This window comes from Schistocerca americana, chromosome 7, assembly GCF_021461395.2.
Source record: "Schistocerca americana isolate TAMUIC-IGC-003095 chromosome 7, iqSchAmer2.1, whole genome shotgun sequence".
Classification (NCBI taxonomy): Eukaryota; Metazoa; Arthropoda; class Insecta; order Orthoptera; family Acrididae; genus Schistocerca; species Schistocerca americana.
Window position 1 is genome coordinate 369,747,942 of NC_060125.1, and position 21,098 is coordinate 369,769,039.

At 43.5% G+C, this 21,098-nt stretch overlaps 1 protein-coding gene across 1 annotated transcript in view; it reads right to left on the reverse strand.

The window, feature by feature from the left end:
• Positions 1–21,098, reverse strand: part of LOC124622946 (mucin-2-like) — a 243,596-nt gene that overhangs the window by 19,194 nt on the left and 203,304 nt on the right. The gene's annotated exons all lie outside the window — the stretch shown is intronic.

Consider the following 21,098-nt stretch of genomic DNA (forward strand, 5'->3'; position numbering starts at 1 on the left):
TATGAGGTGCATCAACTGTATGTGATATCACCCATGCTTGAGGTACAGGCAGGATTAACCCCATTTCGCTCATTGCTAAGGTGCTATTCCAATACTGGAGAGCTCTGGCAGTACTCGTGGAAGTTAAGTAGGGGATTATCAGTGGGGTGAGGAGTGACTTGGAATGTATCACGGAGGAATGCCTACTAGTGTAGCCCCTTGCAGTTGCAGTAGGCACAGTGCTAGTGTGGCATCCTGGCTCATGCATCTGCCCAGTAAGCAGCCTTCACGATAGCTTAGCATGTACTATCAGAGAACTGGATGCCTTTTGTAATAATAATAATAATAATAACTGAGTGAAGTATTCAACAGTGAACTTGAAGGGGTGCTATGTGATGTGTATCCAGAGCAAATTCCGGTAATAGTGACAAAAAAAAAGTAGTCAGGAGACTTCGGTTCAAATCACAGTACCGGTAGAAATTTTAATTCTTTGCTGCAGCCTACTCATTGTCATACGTAAAGGTGAGACTCAATATGTCTCAGGAACATCAGCTGTATATGATTAACATATCACCCAGTATAAATAAATTGACAGTCAAAGAGTGCTGTGCAATGTTTAGACCAAAAATGGCGTAAAACAGAAATTGTTTTGAACAAGTCAAAAAACAGTACGAAATGTGCCCGCACACCAGAAAATGTGGTGCAGTTCACCAGAAAATGCTTCGAAGTCCTACCAAGTCAAATCGACGGCTGTTGCAAGAGACCAGTATGGCACGTTGATCATGCGGACGAATTCTCCACAGGTGTACAAATTATCTTTCCAGCCTGCCTCCCCTATCTCCACCGCAACCATTAAAGCAGCTCAACCTCCCGAAACGAGGACACAAGGGTGCATGTGTACTGAACACTGTAGTTAAACTAGCCAACTTGGGTTGCCACAAGCCTGCAATCTTCTTGGGACCCATTCAGCCTGCTGCACCTGGCAGCAGGTTGCGCTATCAGTCCAGGACTATGTTCGTCTAGATAGTTTCACTGCAGCTCATTTATCATAAGAATAGGAGCATCAACATTAACAACCCAATCTCCAAGAAGACTGAGGAGAAATTAAGAATCGGGGAATATACAGAGTGATCCATTGATCGTGACCGGGCCAAATATCTCACGAAATAAGCGTCAAACGAAAAAACTACAAAGAACAAAACTTGTCTAGCTTGAAGGGGGAAACCAGATGACGCTATGATTGGTCCGCTAGATGGCGCTGCCATAGGTCAAACGGATATCAACTGCGTTTTTTAAAAATAGGAACCCCCATTTTTTATTACATATTCGTGTAGTACGTAAAGAAATATGAATGTTTTAGTTGGACCACTTTTTTCGCTTTGTGACAGATGGCGCTGTAATAGTCACTAACATATGGCTCACAATTTTAGACGAACAGTTGGTAACAGGTAGGTTTTTTAAATTAAAATACAGAACGTAGGTACGTTTGAACATTTTATTTCGGTTGTTCCAATGTGTTACATGTACCTTTGTGAACTTATCGTTTCTGAGAACGCATGCTGTTACAGCGTGATTACCTGTAAATACCACATTAATGCAATAAATGCTCAAAATGATGTCCGTCAACCTCAATGCATTTGGCAATACGTGTAACGACATTCCTCTCAACAGCGAGTAGTTTGCCTTCCGTAATGTTCGCACATGCATTGACAATGCGCTGACGCATGTTGTCAGGCGTTGCCGGTGGATCACGATGGCAAATATCCTTCAACTTTCCACAGAAAGAAATCCGGGGTCGTCAGATACGGTGAACGTGCGGGCCATGGTATGATGCTTCGACGACGAATCCATCTGTCATGAAATATGCTATTCAATACCGCTTCAACTGCATGCGAGCTATGTGCTGGACATCCATAATGTTGGAAGTACATCGCCATTTAGTCATGCAGTGAAACATCTTGTAGTAACATCGGTAGAACATTACGTAGGAAATCAGCATACATTGTACCATTTATATTGCCATCGATAAAATAGGGGCCAATTTTCCTTCCTAATGCCGCACCATACATTAACCCGCCAAGGTCGCTGATGTTCCACTTGTCGCAGCCACCGTAGATTTCCTGTTGCCCAATACTGCATATTATGCCGGTTTACGTTACCGCTGTTGGTGAATGACGCTTCGTCGCTAAATAGAACGCGTGCAAAAAGTCTGTCATTGTCCCGTAATTTCTCTTGTGCCCAGTGGCAGAATTGTACACGACGTTCAAAGTCGTCGCCATGCAATTCCTTGTCCATAGAAATTTAGTACAGGTGCAATCGATGTTGAGTAGCATTCTCAACACCGACGTTTTTGAGAGTCCCGATTCTCCCGCAATTTGCAGCTAAAACACCTACTTGGGCATCATCAGTGGTTGCAGGTCGTGGTTGACGTTTCACATGTGGCTGAACACTTCCTGTTTCCTTAAATAACGTAACTATCCGGCGAACGGTCCGGACACTTGGTTGATGTCGTCCAGGATACCGAGCAGCATACAGAGCACACGCCCATTGGGCATTTTGATCACAATACCATGCTAACTAGCTCTGTAGATGACGAAGAAATTGAAGAAATGTATGATGAAATAAAAGAAATTATTCAGATAGTGAAGGGTGACGAAAATTTAATAGTCATGGGTGACTGGAATTCGCTAGGAGGAAAAGGGAGAGAAGGAAACGTAGTAGGTGAATATGGATTGGGGCTAAGAAATGAAAGAGGAAGCCGCCTGGTAGAATTTTGCACAGAGCAGAACTTAATCATAGCTAACACTTGGTTCAAGAATCACAAAAGTAGGCTGTGCACATGTCAGAAGCCTGGAGATACTGACAGGTTTCAGATAGATTATCTAATGGTAAGACAGAGATTTAGGAACCAGGTTTTAAATTGTAAGACATTTCCAGGGGCAGATGTGGACTCTGACCACAATCTGTTGGTTATGACCTGTAGATTAAAACTGAAGAAACTGCAAAAAGGTGGGAATTTAAGGAGATGGGACCTGGATAAACTGAAAGAACTAGAGGTTGTACAGAGTTTCAGGGAGAGTATAAGGGAACAATTGACAGGAATGGGGGAAAGAAATACAGTAGAAGAAGAATGGGTAGCTTTGAGGGATGAAGTAGTGAAGGCAGCAGAGGATCAAGTAGGTAAAAAGACGAGGGCTAGTAGAAATCCTTGGGTAACAAAAGATATATTGAATTTAATTGATGAGAGGAGAAAATATAAAAATGCAGTACATGAAGCAGGCAAAAAGGAATACAAACGTCTCAAAAATGAGATCGACAGGAGGTGCAAAATGGCTAAGCAGGGATGGCTAGAGGACAAATGTAAGGATGTAGAGGCTTATCTCACTAGGTGTAAGATAGATACTGCCTACAGGAAAATTAAAGAGACCTTTGGAGATAAGAGAACCACTTGCATCAACATCAAGAGCTCAGATGGAAACCCAGTTCTAAGTAAAGAAGGGAAAGCAGAAAGGTGGAATGAGTATATAGAGGGTCTATACAAGGGCGATGTTCTTGAGGACAATATTATGGAAATGGAAGAGGATGTAGATGAATATGAAATGGGAGATACGATACTGCGTGAAGAGTTTGACAGAGCACTGAAAGACCTGAGTCGAAACAGAGTAGACAACATTCCATTGGAGCTACTGACAGCCTTGGGAGAGCCAGTCCTCACAAAACTCTACCATCTGGTGAGCAAGATGTATGAAACAGGCGAAATACCCTCAGACTTCAAGAAGAATATAATAATTCCAATCCCAAAGAAATCAGGTGTTGATAGATGTGAAAATTACCGAACTATCAGTTTAATAAGTAACAGCTGCAAAATACTAACGCGAACTCTTTACAGAAGAATGGAAAAAATAGTAGAAGCCGACCTCGGGGAAGGTCAGTTTGGATTCCGTATGAATGTTGGAACACGTGAGGCAGTTCTGACCCTACGACTCATCTTAGAAGCTAGATTAAGGAAGGGCAAACCTACGTTTCTAGTATTTTTAGACTTAGAGAAAGCTTTTGACAATGTTGACTGGAATACTATGTTTCAAATTCTGAAGGTGGCAGAGGTAAAATACAGGGAGCGAAAGGCTATTTACAATTTGTACAGAAACCAGATGGCAGTTATAAGAATCGAAGGGCATGAAAGGAAAGCAGTGGTTGGGAAGGGAGTGAGACAGGGCTGTAGCCTATCCCCGATGTTATTCAATCTGTATATTGGGCAAGCAGTGAAGGAAACAAAAGAAAAATTTGGAGTAGGTATTACAATCCATGGAGAAGAAATAAAAACTTTGAGGTTCGCCGATGACATTGTAATTCTGTCAGAGACAGCAAAGGACTTGGAAGAGCAATTGAACGGAATGGATAATGTCTTGAAAGGAGGATATAAGATGAACATCAACAAAAGCAAAACGAGGATAATGGAATGTAGTCGAATTAAGTCGGGTGATGCTGAGGGAATTGGATTAGGAAATGAGACACTTAAAGTAGTAAAGGAGTTTTGCTATTTGGGGAGCAAAATAACTGATGTTGGTCGAAGTAGAGAGGATGTAAAATGTAGGCTGGCAATGGCAAGGAAAGCGTTTCTGAAGAAGAGAAATTTGTTAACATCCAGTATTGATTTAAGTGTCAGGAAGTCATTTCTGAAAGTATTTGTATGGAGTGTAGCTATGTATGGAAGTGAAACGTGGACGATAAATAGTTTGGACAAGAAGAGAATAGAAGTTTTTGAAATGTGGTGCTAGAGAAGAATGCTGAAGATTAGATGGGTAGATCACATAACTAATGATGAAGTATTGAATAGGATTGGAGAGAAGAGAAGTTTGTGGCACAACTTGACCAGCAGAAGGGATCGGTTGGTAGGACATGTTCTGAGGCATCAAGGGACCACCAATTTAGTATTGGAGGGCAGCGTGGAGGGTAAAAATCGTAGAGGGAGACCAAGAGATGAATACACTAAGCAGATTAAGAAGGATGTAGGTTGCGGTTGGTACTGGGAGATGAAGAGGCTTGCACAGGATAGAGTAGCATGGAGAGCTGCATCAAACCAGTCTCAGGACTGAAGATCACAACAACAACAACAACAACAACAACCATACATCAACACGATATCGACCTTTTACGCAATTGGTAAACGGTCCATTTTAACACGGGTAATGTATCACGAAGCAAATACCGTCCGCACTGGCGGAATGTTACGTGATACCACGTACTTATACGTTTGTGACTATTGCAGCGCTATCCATCACAAGGCGAAAAAAGTGGTCCACCTAAAAACATTCACATTTCTTTACGTACTACATGAAAAGTAATAAAAAATGGGGGTTCCAATTTAAAATAACTCAGTTGACGTCCGTTTGACCTATGGCAGCGCCATCTAGCGGGCCAACCGTAGCGCCATCTGGTTTCCCCCTTCAAGCTAGACGAGTTTCGTTCTTTGTAGTTTTTTCGTTTGACGCTTATTTCGTGAGATATTTGGCCCGGTCACTATCAATGGACCAACCTGTATACCAGTCACGAAATGGAGTTCAAGTTCAGGAGGAGAAAAGCAGTCGAGTATTTATGAGGCAGGTTCAAATAAATCGGAAGGTGTCTCGCAAGCCAAATTAGAAAGTTACTAAACACTGATTCAGAAACCTCGATGATGTTACAACGTGTTTGTAACCTTCATCAGCAGCTTCGTCACTCCATAAATACTTTGAAAGAGGACAAAGTGTGTGGAAACGTGTGCTAAGGGCTTGAGGCCATGTAGCAGTATATAGGCTTTCTAAATTAAGGGCAAACATTGATTGAAACAGGAACAAAACATAGCTCAGTTGATATTAAAAACCACGTTCTGGTGGTATGCAACGTAGTGCAAAGAAGGCTTAATGAAGCTAAAGCTTCTTTTTTCAGACATGTACTTTTTAGATTAATATGAAAAATGAACTTTGTTTTCTAAAATTCATTTGGGGAGCTAAGAATGAACTATTTTGTCCTCTTAGAATGAATTCAACGAACCCCTAATACACATCCTGGGAAAGGTAATTAAAATTGGTATAATTGGTGTCATATTTGGCTGAAAACCTTATTTTAGTTGACGTTGCGATATAATAGACATTTTCAGGTACTTAGGCCTAAGTCCAAAAGACATCGATTTTCGGAGACGGTTCTACTTGATACAGAAAACATGTATTAGAGGTGACTTGGTGATGGTTCGAATTGAGAATAGGCAGGACTAGTCAAAAGAGGGTGAAGTTGCAGAGAAAACCTTTCCTATCGAAAGGAAAAAGAGGGCAGATAAAATCTACCGTTTTCTGGCCCACAATGACCCAACATGAACACATTTTTCTGGAGCCTCGTGTTGTGATACTCGGGTAAAAAATTTTTTTTTTTCATCATCTTCTATACTCTACTCAAAACAGTATAATGAAAGAGTACAGAAATACCTGCTGCGCAGTGAAGCACATCGGGAAGACAGGCAGGAAGGCAAGATTCCTTTAGCTTGCTTGGGTTGGGCATAGCTTGACTTGGAGTAAAGCGCGCTGGCAACATGCGGCAGCCTGCCCATCTAGCTAACAAGCAAGCAGGGCAGGTTAAAAGCGGAATGTGTACACCTCAGACCTGGACCTACACATGCATCCTTACTGAGTGTCTGTTGTTCATGATTAAAACCAGCAGATGCTCCTCAGCGCCTCCAATTTTGTGAGTGACTGTTAACTGAGATCACAATGAATGGCTTGGACATAGATCTGTTCTGTATGTCTGATGAAGCTTGATTTCACCTGAGTGGTTATGTCAGCTCACAGAATCAGAGGTTCTGGGCAGCAGAGAATCCACGTAACTTCCTAGAAATACGGCTGGATGATCAAAAGGTTTGGGTTTGGTGTGCAGTGTATGCATGTTGCGTTATTGGTCCCATCTTCCTTCATCAGACGCTGACTTCAGCGAGTTACATTTCCAATATTTTGAAAGCATTTGTGGCAGCATTAACGGAGGAGGGAAAGACCTACAGTTACTTCCAACAGGATGGAACAACTGGCCCATAGAGCTGGCTGAACCTTGGAGCACATTTACACAATCTTCAAGTGCTGAAAGAGTTGTTAGTAGAGGTGAGTCTGATCGAGGCCCTTGATCATCTGATCTTTTTTTGTGCGATTACTTCGTGTGGGAGCCCTCAAATTCAAGGTGGATCGCAACAACACTCATAGTCTTCAAGAACATTTCGGACGAGACTGGAGCAACTCAAGCGGTCCAGCTTCGATTCGCTTCCAGCAACTTGCTGACCAGTGCCCAAAAGTGCCAAGAGATGAATAGTCACTTCCAACGTCTCCTATAGTCAGGTCAGTACTATATTTCCGTTACTCTGCTGTTTCTTCGTACCCTGGAACTCTGTTCACTGGGCCACTTTTATTTGCCCCGCCCTATGTATCCGGGGTATAATAAGATACTATGAGGAAATGAACATTTATTTATCGTTATGTACGCGTATTTTAAATTTAATTCACGTTATGACTTCACTGCAATAGACCCATGCATATAAGCATGCGTGCATACCATGTTCATTTTATTACCATTCCTTATTACAACCCGATTAAATTTCGCCACAAATGTGTCACTATGACTGTCATTATTACATATTTTTATACTATTATTATTGTTGTCTCTTTCCGAGGATCTGTGATTCTTTGCAGCGGTGCTAGTGTTGGCACGATCAACATATAGGTACGAGGGGCGTTCAATAAGTAATGCAATACCTTTGTTTTCACGACTTATTTCGGTTGAAAAAAAAAGCGGGATTTGTTGAGGGACATCGTGGAATATCCCCTGTTTAGTCCGTATAGTTTCATGAAGTTCTGCTAGGTGGTGGCACTATATGTAGCCTTCAAAATGACATTTGCAAAGGAGGTGAGTTCCAAGCAGAGAGCTGTCATTGAGTTTCTTTCGGCGGAAAGCCAAAGCATCGCAGATATTCGGAGGCGCCTGCAGCATGCCAACGGAGACCTGGCAGTGAACAAAGGCATGCTGAGTCGTTGGGCGAGGCGTATGTCATTATCACAGCAACATTGCGCAGATCCGTCCGATCTCCTGCATGCTGGGCGGCTGCACACAGCCGTGACCCCTGCAATGCTGGAACGTGCAAACACCCTCATTCGAGGTGACCTACAGTTCACAATGAAATACCTCGCTGCTCAAGTGGACGTCTCTATTGGTAGTGATGACATACTTGTCCACCAGTTGGAGTACTCAAAAGGGTGTGTCTGAGAGGTTACTTGCCGCCTAAGACTATAAACAGCTTCCATTTGTTTTGTTCAATGAAGAGTACACTCCACAGGAAACACTACGTGGTTAATGGGGAGGTTATTGTTGTAGCAAGACGCTGGCTCCGATGCCGGCCAGTGGAGTGGTACCACGAGAGTATACAGGCCCTCCTAGTAAGGTGGCGTAAGACCGTCGCATTGAATGGCGATCATGTTGAAAAATCCTGAATAAAACCAACTTCCTTTCAGAAAAAAAATGTGTTGCATTACTTATTGAACGCCACTTGTGTTACAGAGATATTTTGGGAACTCAAATGGGAATTCCTGGAGCGAAAGTGACGTTCTTTGGAACACTGTTGAGAAAATTTAGAGGACTGGGATTTGAAGCTGACTGCGGAGCGATTCTGCGATCATCAACGTACATCTCGCGTAAGGACCAAAAACATAGGTGCGAGAAATCAGGGCTCGTATGGAGTCATACAGATAGGCGTTTTCCCTCTCACTCTATTTGAGAATGGAACAGGAAGCGAAATGATTAGTAGTTGAACGTGGTACTGTTCGCCATGCACCGTACAGTGGCTTGCGGAGTATGTATGTGGATGTAGATGGCAGCGAAGAGCAGTTGGTGCTCCATGCTACCAGCTCCAGCGGTCAGAAAGGAGTATGTGATGGTCTGAGATTTTTTAAAATAAAATATTTTACGCGGTCTGCACTGTTTGATTGTATTTTTAATAGTTGATGCAGATGTGGCCAGATTTTAAATTTCGAACAACCTTGCAGCCAGACTCTTAGTCTGCCCCCTTAGACAGTTGCTGTGTAGCTCGTTTTACATGAGCGACTTTCTGGTCAAAATCGACTACTCGTTGTGGCTACGCGCCACGTGCTTGCGTGTACGAGGGTTGGAACTTAAATAGTGGGAACTATGTATTCATAACCGATACAAAAGATTTACATGTTTGCACCTGTTACTGTTCTTCAAAGTAGTCACCAGCGTTGTGTATAAACCGTTGCCAGCGATGTGGAAGGGGTAGTGTGCCGTTAGCAGAGACTGTTCTGTTGATGGTGCGAATGGAGCGGTCTAAAGAAGATATGCTGATTCTCGTGTACGACTGTGATGGTGTTATCCTAACGCATTACTTTCCTCCACGGCAGACCGTCAGTGCACAGTATTACTGTTCGGTTTTGGAGCATCACCTGCGACCAGCTTTGCGAAAGAAACGGCGACACTTTCTGCGCAACTCACCCATCATTTTGCACAATAATGCGCGGACGCATACAGCGCAAGCTGTGGCTGCTCTGTTCGGTCGATGGGACTGGCAAGCACTGTACCATCCACCATACTCCCCGGACTTAAGTCCTTGTGACTTTGATTTGATTCCGAAGATGAAGGAACCACTTCGTGGCATTCGCTTCAGAGCTGTTCCAGAGATTCGACAGGCAGTAGACCACTCCATTCGCACCATCGACAGAACAGGCTCTGCTAACGGTATACTACGCCTTCCACATCACTGGCAACGAGTTCTACACAACGCTGGTGATTACTTTGAAGGACAGTAACAGGTGCAAACATGTAACTCTTTTGTATCGGTTGTGCATAAATAGTTGCCACTATTTAAGTTCCAACCCTCGTATATCAGCAGCCAACCGACAGTTACGTTAGTGATCAGTTGCCTGTGCTGAGTGTGTGGAGTTCTAAGATGAGTATGGTACAGACAAGGCAAACGCACAGAGGCAGGGGACTATGGTATTGCCTGTTAACATCGGAAGTTGACTTATTTTCGCAGTGTGCAGTAATAGTTTTTGTGCTTTTGTGCTTTCTTAAACATTTTTCTTCGTGGTTCCTTTGTTTTCGTGTCAGACTGTGAAGGCTGCACTACGGTCTGCTATTCCTCCTATTAGCATTCTCCTAGACGAGAAATGAAATAGCTGAAAAGAAAAAGTTTACATTGTACAATACATGGACACAGAAAAGCCCACACAATGCATAAATAAGGATTTAAGTACATGAACGTTATTTTTAATGAAAATTGTTGAAATAGTGAAAGTGAGGTCTAATAATTGAAAAAATAATTTTCGACATTATTTGGCATTTAAGAGCACAACCCTCATAGCAGAGCGGAGACCAGCAGTAGCTTAACGGTTGGACACAGTTTCCATACATCGTTTAGTTTAGTGGAATTCTAATTTACTTCCGAGTAAACTAGTGCTTACTAACTTAGCCTAAGTTTTTTGCGTAAATTTTGGTATATATCTCTGTGTAGGGCAACTTTCTCGGTTAGCTCCAAGCCTCCAGAAGTACCACATTACGTGACTCCATTTAAATCTCGTTTTATCTTGTTAGTACACAGTATATAGTTATAATCAGTGCTTTTGTGTCTGCGTATTTTTTTCTGCAGTAGCTTTTATATAAACAGAGTTTCTAGTAAAAAGTGACTGCGGACACACAAATTTTCAATAGATAAATTTATTTTTGTTTTAAAAACTTGTGGATCTTGTCTTAGGCCGTAGTGAGAAACGTCCAGAGTAGGTTTTAGTGTTTGTTTATTCTCCTCGTTAATATTTTTTACATTCGAAACTCAGTAGTGCCACAGTCAGGTAATTTTGCTTTTGCAGAGATCAGCTCGCACTTTCTCGGTTACTCTTGACTGCTTTGTATGTATTTTTTGAGATCTTATACAATTTTTTTACACAGTACGATATGGATAGGGTCTGTGCTTGTTGTGAGCGGACAGAAGTAGAACTGACTGCTGTTTTTGAACAGCTGAAAGCTGCGCTGGGCACAGTCGACAGGTTTCTGGGTGGTGCTCAAAGCTGCAGTGACATCGGGGCGCCAGTGACGAGACCTCCGAAACCTCTGGTGCCGTTGGAACCCCTGGTGACCTGGTTGTTGCTGTGTCTTCCAATATGCAACATCTGACCGAACAGTCTTCAAACGAGAGTGAGTGGCGGACACTGATGGGTACAGGCATCACTGGGCGGAAGGCGAAAGAGGGAATGGGCTGCATGGTCGGCTCCTTACATCTTCTCAAAAGGAACGAGTTGCTACCAAGTGTTGTTAATACTTCTGGGCTAGCACGGGATGCCTCTGTTGTTGGACCAGCGGTCGATTTTGCTGCCCAGTCCTGCAAACTGCACAGGACAGTTACGCTAGTCTTTGACAGCTAAAACTTAGGTCGGTAATGGAGTCCCTCTTTGAAATAGCAGGCAGGGCGTAAAAGAATTCCAGAGTGCACTTGGTCTGCTTGCCAGAGGGCCTTGTCTAAGATGTGGAGGAAGCTGTGCTAGCAGCTATCGAGTACGCTGGGTGCAACCAGCTGCAAATAGTGACACATTTCGCCGCGAATGATGCCTGCCGCTTGGGTTCTGAGACCAACCTTGATTACTTTCACCAGATGGAGGATTTGGTGAAGGCAGCTAGCATCGTATGTGAGGTGCAGGATAAGGTCTGTATTTGTAGCATCATACCGAGAGTCGATTTCGCTCCTCTGATTTGAAGCAGAGTGGAAGAAGATATAAACCAGAGATTCAGACGATTCTGGAGTGGTATTGGATACAAATTTCTCGATCTCCGCTGGTGAGTGCAGAATTGTAACGTTCCCCTTAATAAGCTAGGAGTGCCCTACACGCAGGAAGCGTCTAATATGGATAATGTGTTGCGTGCACATGGTTCTTTTTTTAGGTTAGAGGAACCCTACCTTGGGATTAGAAACGAATTGCCTGCCAAAATTGAACATAAATCAGCTGCAGTATTTGCAAAATAGAAGATAACTGATCGCGGAATAGAAAAGCAACTACAATCGCTTAGTAATGGAAAGGAATAAGAACCGGATGAGATACGACTAAGATTCTACAAAGATTATGCGAAATCACTTGCTCCCATTCTAACAGCAGTTTATCATAGTTCGCTGGAGCAACAAAATGCACCAAGCGATTGGAGAAAAATGGAGATGATTCCCATTTGGAGAAGGATCGTATGACAGAGGAATATAATTATGGGCCTATATCAGTGGCGTCATTCTGTTGTAGGATTGTGAAACGTGTGTTATGTTAAATAATTACGACGTTTTTGGAGAACTAGAGTCTCATCTATAAAAATCAACATGGATTTTCCATACAGAGAACTTGCGAAATACAGTTCGCTCCATTCCTCATGTGATCCATAGCGCTGTAGACACCGGCGTTCAGGTTGGTACTGCGTTCCTGGACTTCAGGAAGGCATTTCACACCTTCCTGCACAGCCGCTTAGTGAACAAAAAATCGAACTTACCGAGTAACGGACCAGATTTGGGACTGGATTCAAGACTGCCTTGCAGATAGAACACAACACGTCGCTCTTAACGGAACAAAATCGACAGATGAAAAGATAATTTCGGAAGTACCCAAAGAAAGTGTGATGGGAACGATATTGCTTGCAATGTATATAAATGGTGTAGCAGAGAGCGTCGGAAACTCTCTTAAGACTGATCGCAGATCATGTGTTTGTCTACGTGAAAGTAGCAACGCAAGCATACAGCATCGATTACAAAATGACCTGCAGAGGGCTGATGAGTGGAGCAGGAACTGGCAGTCAACCATGAACGTAAATAAATATAACATATTGCGCATACAGAGGAAAAGAAATCCACTAGCTTATAATACACTACTGATGACAAATTGCTGGAAAAAGTATCTGCCGTAAAATATGTAGGAGCAACTATCCAGAGCGACCTTAAGTGGAATGATCGCATAAAACAAATAGGAAAATCAGATGCCCGACTGAGATTCAAAGGAAGAATCTTAGGGAAATGTAACACATCGACGAAAAAAGTGGCTTATAAGGCGCTTGTTCGACCGATTCTTCTGTAGACCTATTCTTGATCAACATGGGTCTGTGGGACTGATAGAGGAGATAGAGAAGATCCAACGAAGAGCAGCGCGTTTCGTCACGGGGCGTTTAATCGGCGCGAGAGCGTTACAGAGACGCTCCAAAAACTCTAGTAGAAGACGTCTGTAAGAGAGACGTTATGTACAACGGAGAGATTTGCAATTGAAGGTTGTGGAGAGTACTTTCCGGGAAGAGTCGGACAATATATTACTTCCTTGTACATACAGCTCGCGAAGCGATCGCCACGAGAAAATTCGGCAAATTAGAGCAAATCTACATGCTATTCGTGAGTGGAAGAGGGCCGTTGACAGTTAGTGGTGCCAGAAGTACCCTCCGCCACACACTTCGGAAGGCTTGCGGAGTATTGATGTAGCTGTAGATGTGAATAAGATACAAAGGATGAAGTAAAAGGTGCCGTTTATTGCCTCCGAAATATTGTTTGACGTAATTGGAGAGAAATTTCACTTTAAAGACACCATTTGTTTAATTTCTCTTTATTCAGACATGTTTCAGCAATTGTATGCCACTGTCAGTGGGATTTTTTCCATGGTTCAGCCTGAAGTCGTCGTCTTTATAAAGGAGTGATACTTAGGAGTCGATCTTTTTCGTTTCTTTACAGATATAGTTAATGACACATGTTACATGATAGAGACACGAAGTGTTGTATGTTTATGCCATGTTGAGAGCTAGGCCTAAGAAACTGGTTTGGTAAACAAATATTACATGACGCTAACAAGTTTTTTCTGCTGGTAGCTTTATAACTAACAACAAAACAGTTTCTATACTTCCGTTTTTCATTTAATTCAGACCTAAAACAGCGTTATTTAGCTCTTTACTTGAGATCTTTTAATGTGTGTCCTCGTTCCTCTCATATTCGATTTGTTAAAGCACTTATATTCTTTGTAATGGATCTTTTGATGGTTGTACACGCATTTATATTTCTCATAAAAACATGATATTTCATTCGTCATCTACCGTATTACTGCGGTTGCATGAAGTTCATTCGTTGTGCGGTTATTTGAAAGGTGGCCCGCGAATTTCGAAGTGTTATTAGCATTTATTATATATTTACTGTGTGTGTGCGTGGGGGAGGAGGGGGGGGGGGAGGTATAAGAGGTGATTATTTATACAGTTCTTCTATAGTGGAAAATAGTATTTTACTGCAGAATGATGTATATTTATTTAGAGCACTTTTTTCCTTGGGACACTGATTTTTATATACAGCTGTTCCCTTCTATTGTTAATTTTTTTGCGAGCTCTTGCTAGTTTTAGGAATTTTCAAGTCGGTTTCCAAGCTTTTTGTGCGATTATTACGTGCCATTAAGTGGTCCGCTAATGTTGAGTGTGAAGCATCGCTTCGCTTTTCAATGTTCGTAAATATTGTGTATATCAAATTCCAGAGTTCTTACATGGCTGAGCCACATGTATAGACTGACTGCAACGTCAGGTTAATTGTTTACAAGTATGTGGGCCAAACATGCCAGAACTTCAGAACCAGATATGCAGAACATTTAAGAATATTAAAAAGTAATGAAATCTAAAGAACAGAAACCGTTTTGTTGTTTGTGTGGTAATTAAAAAGCTACCAGCACAAAACAGCTTGTTGGCGTCGTGTATAGCATGTGTAAAAGTAAAGAACAATATGTTTTTCAAGCTGGTATTCTAGTCCTAGCTATCGCCATACCATACACATATAATATTTCACGTCTCAGTCATGTAACATGTGTCATTAAATATACAAAGTGATTCACTTGCTGCTATCAACATCGTTTTATGCAACCAGAGATGCAATATCTGGCCTTTATACATCAACTGCGAAATTTTTCATATTCTCTCGCTCGCTACGCGCAAACTGTTAGTCTACAGAAAAAATGGATCTTTTTGTAGGAAATTTAACGTAGTTAAATTTTTTACTGGGACATGTTTTCACTGGAGGCCACAGTTTTCGAGTAATTAAAGAAATGCGTACAAAGTGACCTTCAAACGCACCTCCATCACAATACTCATCTACTCATCTCTCACGAGTAAAAATTTCTAGTGTGTAGTACGTGACACTCCCTTCTACCAATGTACAAAAATTTCCGACTACACGAACTATTCCCGACATTCAACCTCTTTTGGTCTCTATTGACTGGACTATTACGCCACCAGCATAATTGGCTATTTCGTTAACATGATTTATTTATACGTACCCGTGAGGGTAATAAAATAAAAACGACATTTGTAAACGTTAGGCTAAAACTAATTACGTTGACAATTCGATCCGAACTTAACCGTTACAAGCACAGTAGTTTCGTAGTCAGAAATCCTGAAGAATACAACGGTGTAATTGTTTATTTTATGCTGCTAAAATTCATAAAAATATTAGGTAAAATTTACACAAACATCAGTTTTACAATTTTTAAGTGCTCTACTAAGCAGGTGGAGTAATGAAGCCAGTCAATGAAGACCAAACAAGGTCGAACGTGGGAAACATTTCGTGCAGCGGCGGGAGGAAGTGCCACGAATAGCACACTAGAAATACTGACCAGTGGGGTCTGATTGTGAGTGTAGGAGCGCGTCTGAAGCTCACTTTTGTATGTCTTTCCTGAATAACACTAACTGCTGCCTTTAGAGGAAAGTATTGCAGTACAAAATTTCCTACTAAAGGGACCTGTTCATTTTTTCTGTAGGACCGAAAGTATGCGCGTAGCGATCGGGGGAAATGGAATTTCTCACAGTTGGTTTACGGAGACCAGATGTAACATTGCGAGTGGCATAGAACGACATCGGAAGGGGCAGCTCAGCGACCATGTATATGCAAACCAAGGGAAAAAAACTGACGTTCAGTTATCACTTCCTTATATACGGTGTTCCAAAATCACTGACGTTCAGTTATCACTTCCTTATATACGGTGTTCCAAAATCAATGACCTGATTTCAGAACTCCATATCTATTAATAAAAACATACTAAAACATGAGTTGAATTACAAAATGCAAAATCTTAAAGTTTTATCCATGTTATTAATGGTCTATGTGTCCACCACAACAATACGAACAACGTCTAGAAGATAGCTAAATTCGGCGTAAACCTTCTACTTTTACGGAAGTTATGGCGGCTGTTATTCTGTTCTTCAGTTCTTCTGTGTCACGAGGTAAAGGGGAGATGAACACACTTTCCTTCACATACCCGCACAAGAAAAATTACATGGGATCATATCTGGCGGCCTCGGAGGCCAAGAATACGGTGCAGTGTCTCGGGGTCCCGTGCGCCATATCCAGCGATATCTTCAAATTCTGCAGAATCAGCTTTTTCCACAGCTTAAGGAGGAATCCGATGACTCGATTTTCCAACAGGATGGAGCTCCACTACACTGGCACAACAAACATTAGTTTGTCAATCACACTCTGCCTCAACGCTAGGTAGGGCGCACGGGACCCTGAGACGTTGCCCTGCAATCTTGTCCTCCAAACTCGCTAGATATGACCCTAGGCGGTTTTGAAGAAAAGTGTGTTGGTTCAAATGGCTCTGACCACTATGCGACTTAACTTATGAGGTCATCAGACGCCTAGAACTTAGAACTAATGGAACCTAACTAACCTAAGGACATCCCACACATCCATGCCCGAGGCAGGATTCGAATCTGCAACCGTAGCGGTCGCTCGGTTCCAGACTGTAGCGCCTAGAACCGCACGACCACTCCAGCCGGCGAAAGTGTGTTCATCTCCTCTTTACCTCCTAACACAGCAGAAGTGAAGAACAGAATAACAGCCGCAGTAACTTCTGTAAAAACAGATAGACCTCTATTGTGTGAAGTTTATGTCGAATTTTGCTATTGTCTAGATGCTGTTCGTGCTGGTGGTGGTGGAGACATAGAGCATTTGTAATACCATAGTTAAAACTTTAAGACTTTGTGAATATCGTGCAATCCGTCAAATGTTTGTAGTATGTTTTCATCAATAAATATGGAATTACGAAGTTAGGTCGTTATTTTTGAAAAATCCCGTATATGCGAGTATAAATAACTTTAAACTGACATTTAAATATTGCCACATCGTAATAACTTTCAGACTGAAAAATTCAAAAATCCCACTGAATATAGCACAAAAAGTGCTGAAACATGTTTTGGTAAGCAAAAATTAAACTGAACAAACGGTGTCTTCCGTAAGACGAAATATCTCTTCTGTTTTTCTCAGCAAGGACGGAAAGAAAGAAAAAGTTATAATAAAAGGTGATTATCGTTTGACTATTCGTAAACATGTATTTTTTTGAGCTGATCACTGTAGATGTTTTGCAATGTTTGAACGACACTTTTCTTACTCTTTCAGTTCTCAGTTTTGTGTCAAGAACATCCACTACGGATTTTACATTCGTCATTAATAAACTCTACTAACATTGTTTGTTACTGCATTCTGTAACTATATTTTGATTTATTCATGAAAAAGGTGGTCACTCATAACTCCTCTTACACCGTAGAACTACACAGTAAACAGTTCCCACAGCACAAACAAATTTGGCGCTCAACTACACTCCTGGAAATGGAAAAAAGAACACATTGACACCGGTGTGTCAGACCCACCATACTTGCTCCGGACACTGCGAGAGGGCTGTACAAGCAATGATCACGCGCACGGCACAGCGGACACACCAGGAACCGCGGTGTTGGCCGTCGAATGGCGCTAGCTGCGCAGCATTTGTGCACCGCCGCCGTCAGTGTCAGCCAGTTAGCCGTGGCATACGGAGCTCCATCGCAGTCTTTAACACTGGTAGCATGCCGCGACAGCGTGGACGTGAACCGTATGTGCAGTTGACGGACTTTGAGCGAGGGCGTATAGTGGGCATGCGGGAGGCCGGGTGGACGTACCGCCGAATTGCTCAACACGTGGGGCGTGAGGTCTCCACAGTACATCGATGTTGTCGCCAGTGGTCGGCGGAAGGTGCACGTGCCCGTCGACCTGGGACCGGACCGCACCGACGCACGGATGCGCACCAAGACCGTAGGATCCAACGCAGTGCCGTAGGGGACCGCACCGCCACTTCCCAGCAAATTAGGGACACTGTTGCTCCTGGGGTATCGGCGAGGACCATTCGCAACCGTCTCCATGAAGCTGGGCTACGGTCCCGCACACCGTTAGGCCGTCTTCCGCTCACGCCCCAACATCGTGCAGCCCGCCTCCAGTGGTGTCGCGACAGGCGTGAATGGAGGGACGAATGGAGACGTGTCGTCTTCAGCGATGAGAGTCGCTTCTGCCTTGGTGCCAATGATGGTCGTATGCGTGTTTGGCGCCGTGCAGGTGAGCGCCACAATCAGGACTGCATACGACTGAGGCACACAGGGCCAACACCCGGCATCATGGTGTGGGGAGCGATCTCCTACACTGGCCGTACACCACTGGTGATCGTCGAGGGGACACTGAATAGTGCACGGTACATTCAAACCGTCATCGAACCCATCGTTCTACCATTCCTAGACCGGCAAGGGAAGTTGCTGTTCCAACAGGACAATGCACGTCCGCATGTATCCCGTGCCACCCAACGTGCTCTAGATGGTGTAAGTCAACTACCCTGGCCAGCAAGATCTCCGGATCTGTCCCCCATTGAGCATGTTTGGGACTGGATGAAGCGTCGTCTCACGCGGTCTGCACGTCCAGCACGAACGCTGGTCCAACTGAGGCGCCAGGTGGAAATGGCATGGCAAGCCGTTCCACAGGACTACATCCAGCATCTCTACGATCGTCTCCATGGGAGAATAGCAGCCTGCATTGCTGCGAAAGGTGGATATACACTGTACTAGTGCCGACATTGTGCATGCTCTGTTGCCTGTGTCTATGTGCCTGTGGTTCTGTCAGTGTGATCATGTGATGTATCTGACCCCAGGAATGTGTCAATAAAGTTTCCCCTTCCTGGGACAATGAATTCACGGTGTTCTTATTTCAATTTCCAGGAGTGTATAAACGAAAACGATCACTCGTAAGACGCAAGACTCATCAGTCAGGAATAAAACGCCAGTGGTGCTGCAGTACATTTACAGGCTGACAGTTATTGAACTATACGAAAAAAAACGTAATTTAGTTAAGAGCTGCGGCGTGCACACACTTTATTCAGCATGTAAACGTCACTACAGATATTCGGATTTAGGTTATGACATGTCCGATATGCCTGCCATCATTGGCTATGTGGCGCCGACGGATAGCGAAATTCTGCATGGCCCGCTCAAGTGTCGGAACATCGATGCTGTCGATGACCTCCTGAATGGCTGTTTTCAGCTCAGCAATGGTTTTGGGGTTATTGCTGTACACCTTGTCTTTAATATAGCCCCCCAAAAAGGAGTCGCAAATATTTAGTGCCGGAGAATATGGCGGTCAATCGAGGCCCATGCTAGTGGCCTCTGGGTACCCCAGAGTCACCAAAGTGCTCCTCCAAAACTCTCCTGCTTCGATGAGATCGAGCTACTTCTTGCATGAACCGCACCTTGTCGAAATCAGGATCACTTTGGATAATTGGGATGAAATCTTCACGTAACGTTCGGTAGTCACCGTGCCATCAAGGAATATCGCACCGATTATTCCGTGACTGGACATTGCACACTACACAGCCACTTGTTGAGAGTGAAGAGACTTCTCGATCGCGAAATTCGGGTTCTCAGTCCCCCAAATACGCCAATTTTCCTTGTTGACGAACCCATCCAAATGAAAGTGGGTTTCGTCGCTAAACCAAACCATACTAATTCCCATCATGCCCCGCGGTCAACCGTGCAGTTTGAACGTCCTAACGCAAACCGTTCAGTAGTTGATTTCGTATAGTTCAATAATTGTCACCCAATGCTTGCCCACGAGTAGTTGATTGAGACGATAAAGTCGCTCGTGTTAAAGGGGCTTAACACCGCCCCACGACCAGTGGCGCTCTCGTATGGCACGCAAACCCAATCACACAAGACAATGGATAGCATTGTCTCAGAAATAAATTAAAATAGATCGATTCCTCCAAACCGACCAAGGATTTTGGGAGGTTCATCTTGGTGATCAGGCAAATAATGGAACTGGAAATCCCCTCCACTCCCAATTGGCATTCCCTCTACCCCACTTACAGCCAGCTGGCGTATTTGGCTCATAAGAACGAAGTTCTACAAGTTAGCTGCCGCACTAAAATACCTCGGACTAACACTTAATCGTCGACTAAATGGAAGCTCCATCTACTATCCATTCAACAGAAAGACCACACTAGATTAAAATTACAAAAACTACTAACTGGCCGAAAATGGGGCTTGCACCCTTGCACAAGACTCCACACCTACAGAGCTCTGATCCGGCCGATTCTCTGCTATGCAAATATGGTGTGGACTTCTGCTCCTCATTTTTTTTTATAACGCCCTACAGAGTCTCAAACGCTATGCACTCCGCCTAGCCTTTCGGTTTCCCTTATCCTCCTTCACCCGCATCCTTCACTAGCTTATAAAATTCTAGAAGCTACGTCTCTATTATTTGAGCACCTCCGAATATCCTATGTTACCCGTAAACTCGACACTAACCACCCCCTAGTTTCCCCACATCCCTCCCTCCCTCCCCCCCCCCCCTCCCCCTCCCTCTGCTCGCTGAGCGCCTCTGTCACCACTTTCCACTTTCCCCCAACACTACACCTCCACACCTTCCACGTCCTCTCCCAACGAAACTTTAATCATCTTCCCTTACTCGCTCATGAAATCAGCCTTGATATGTACCTGTCCTAACAGATGAACCCACCCCACCTCCCCCCTGTCAGGACTCGCTTCCTCTCCACTCCTCTCCAGCCACATCCTAAACCCTCTTTTACGCGATCGACTTTCTTGTCTCAGTTGACTTGTCGAGACAAGTGTATGTACTGCATCGCCCCTGGCGTTTTGTTCCGGTGCTGAGTCTTGTCTGTTTTGAGTAGTCATTTGCATATATAGCACACGTTAGCATCAAAATTGCCGGTGTTGCGAGAGCTGTCTGCCGAGCAGTGTGGCACCTGATGTTGAAAACG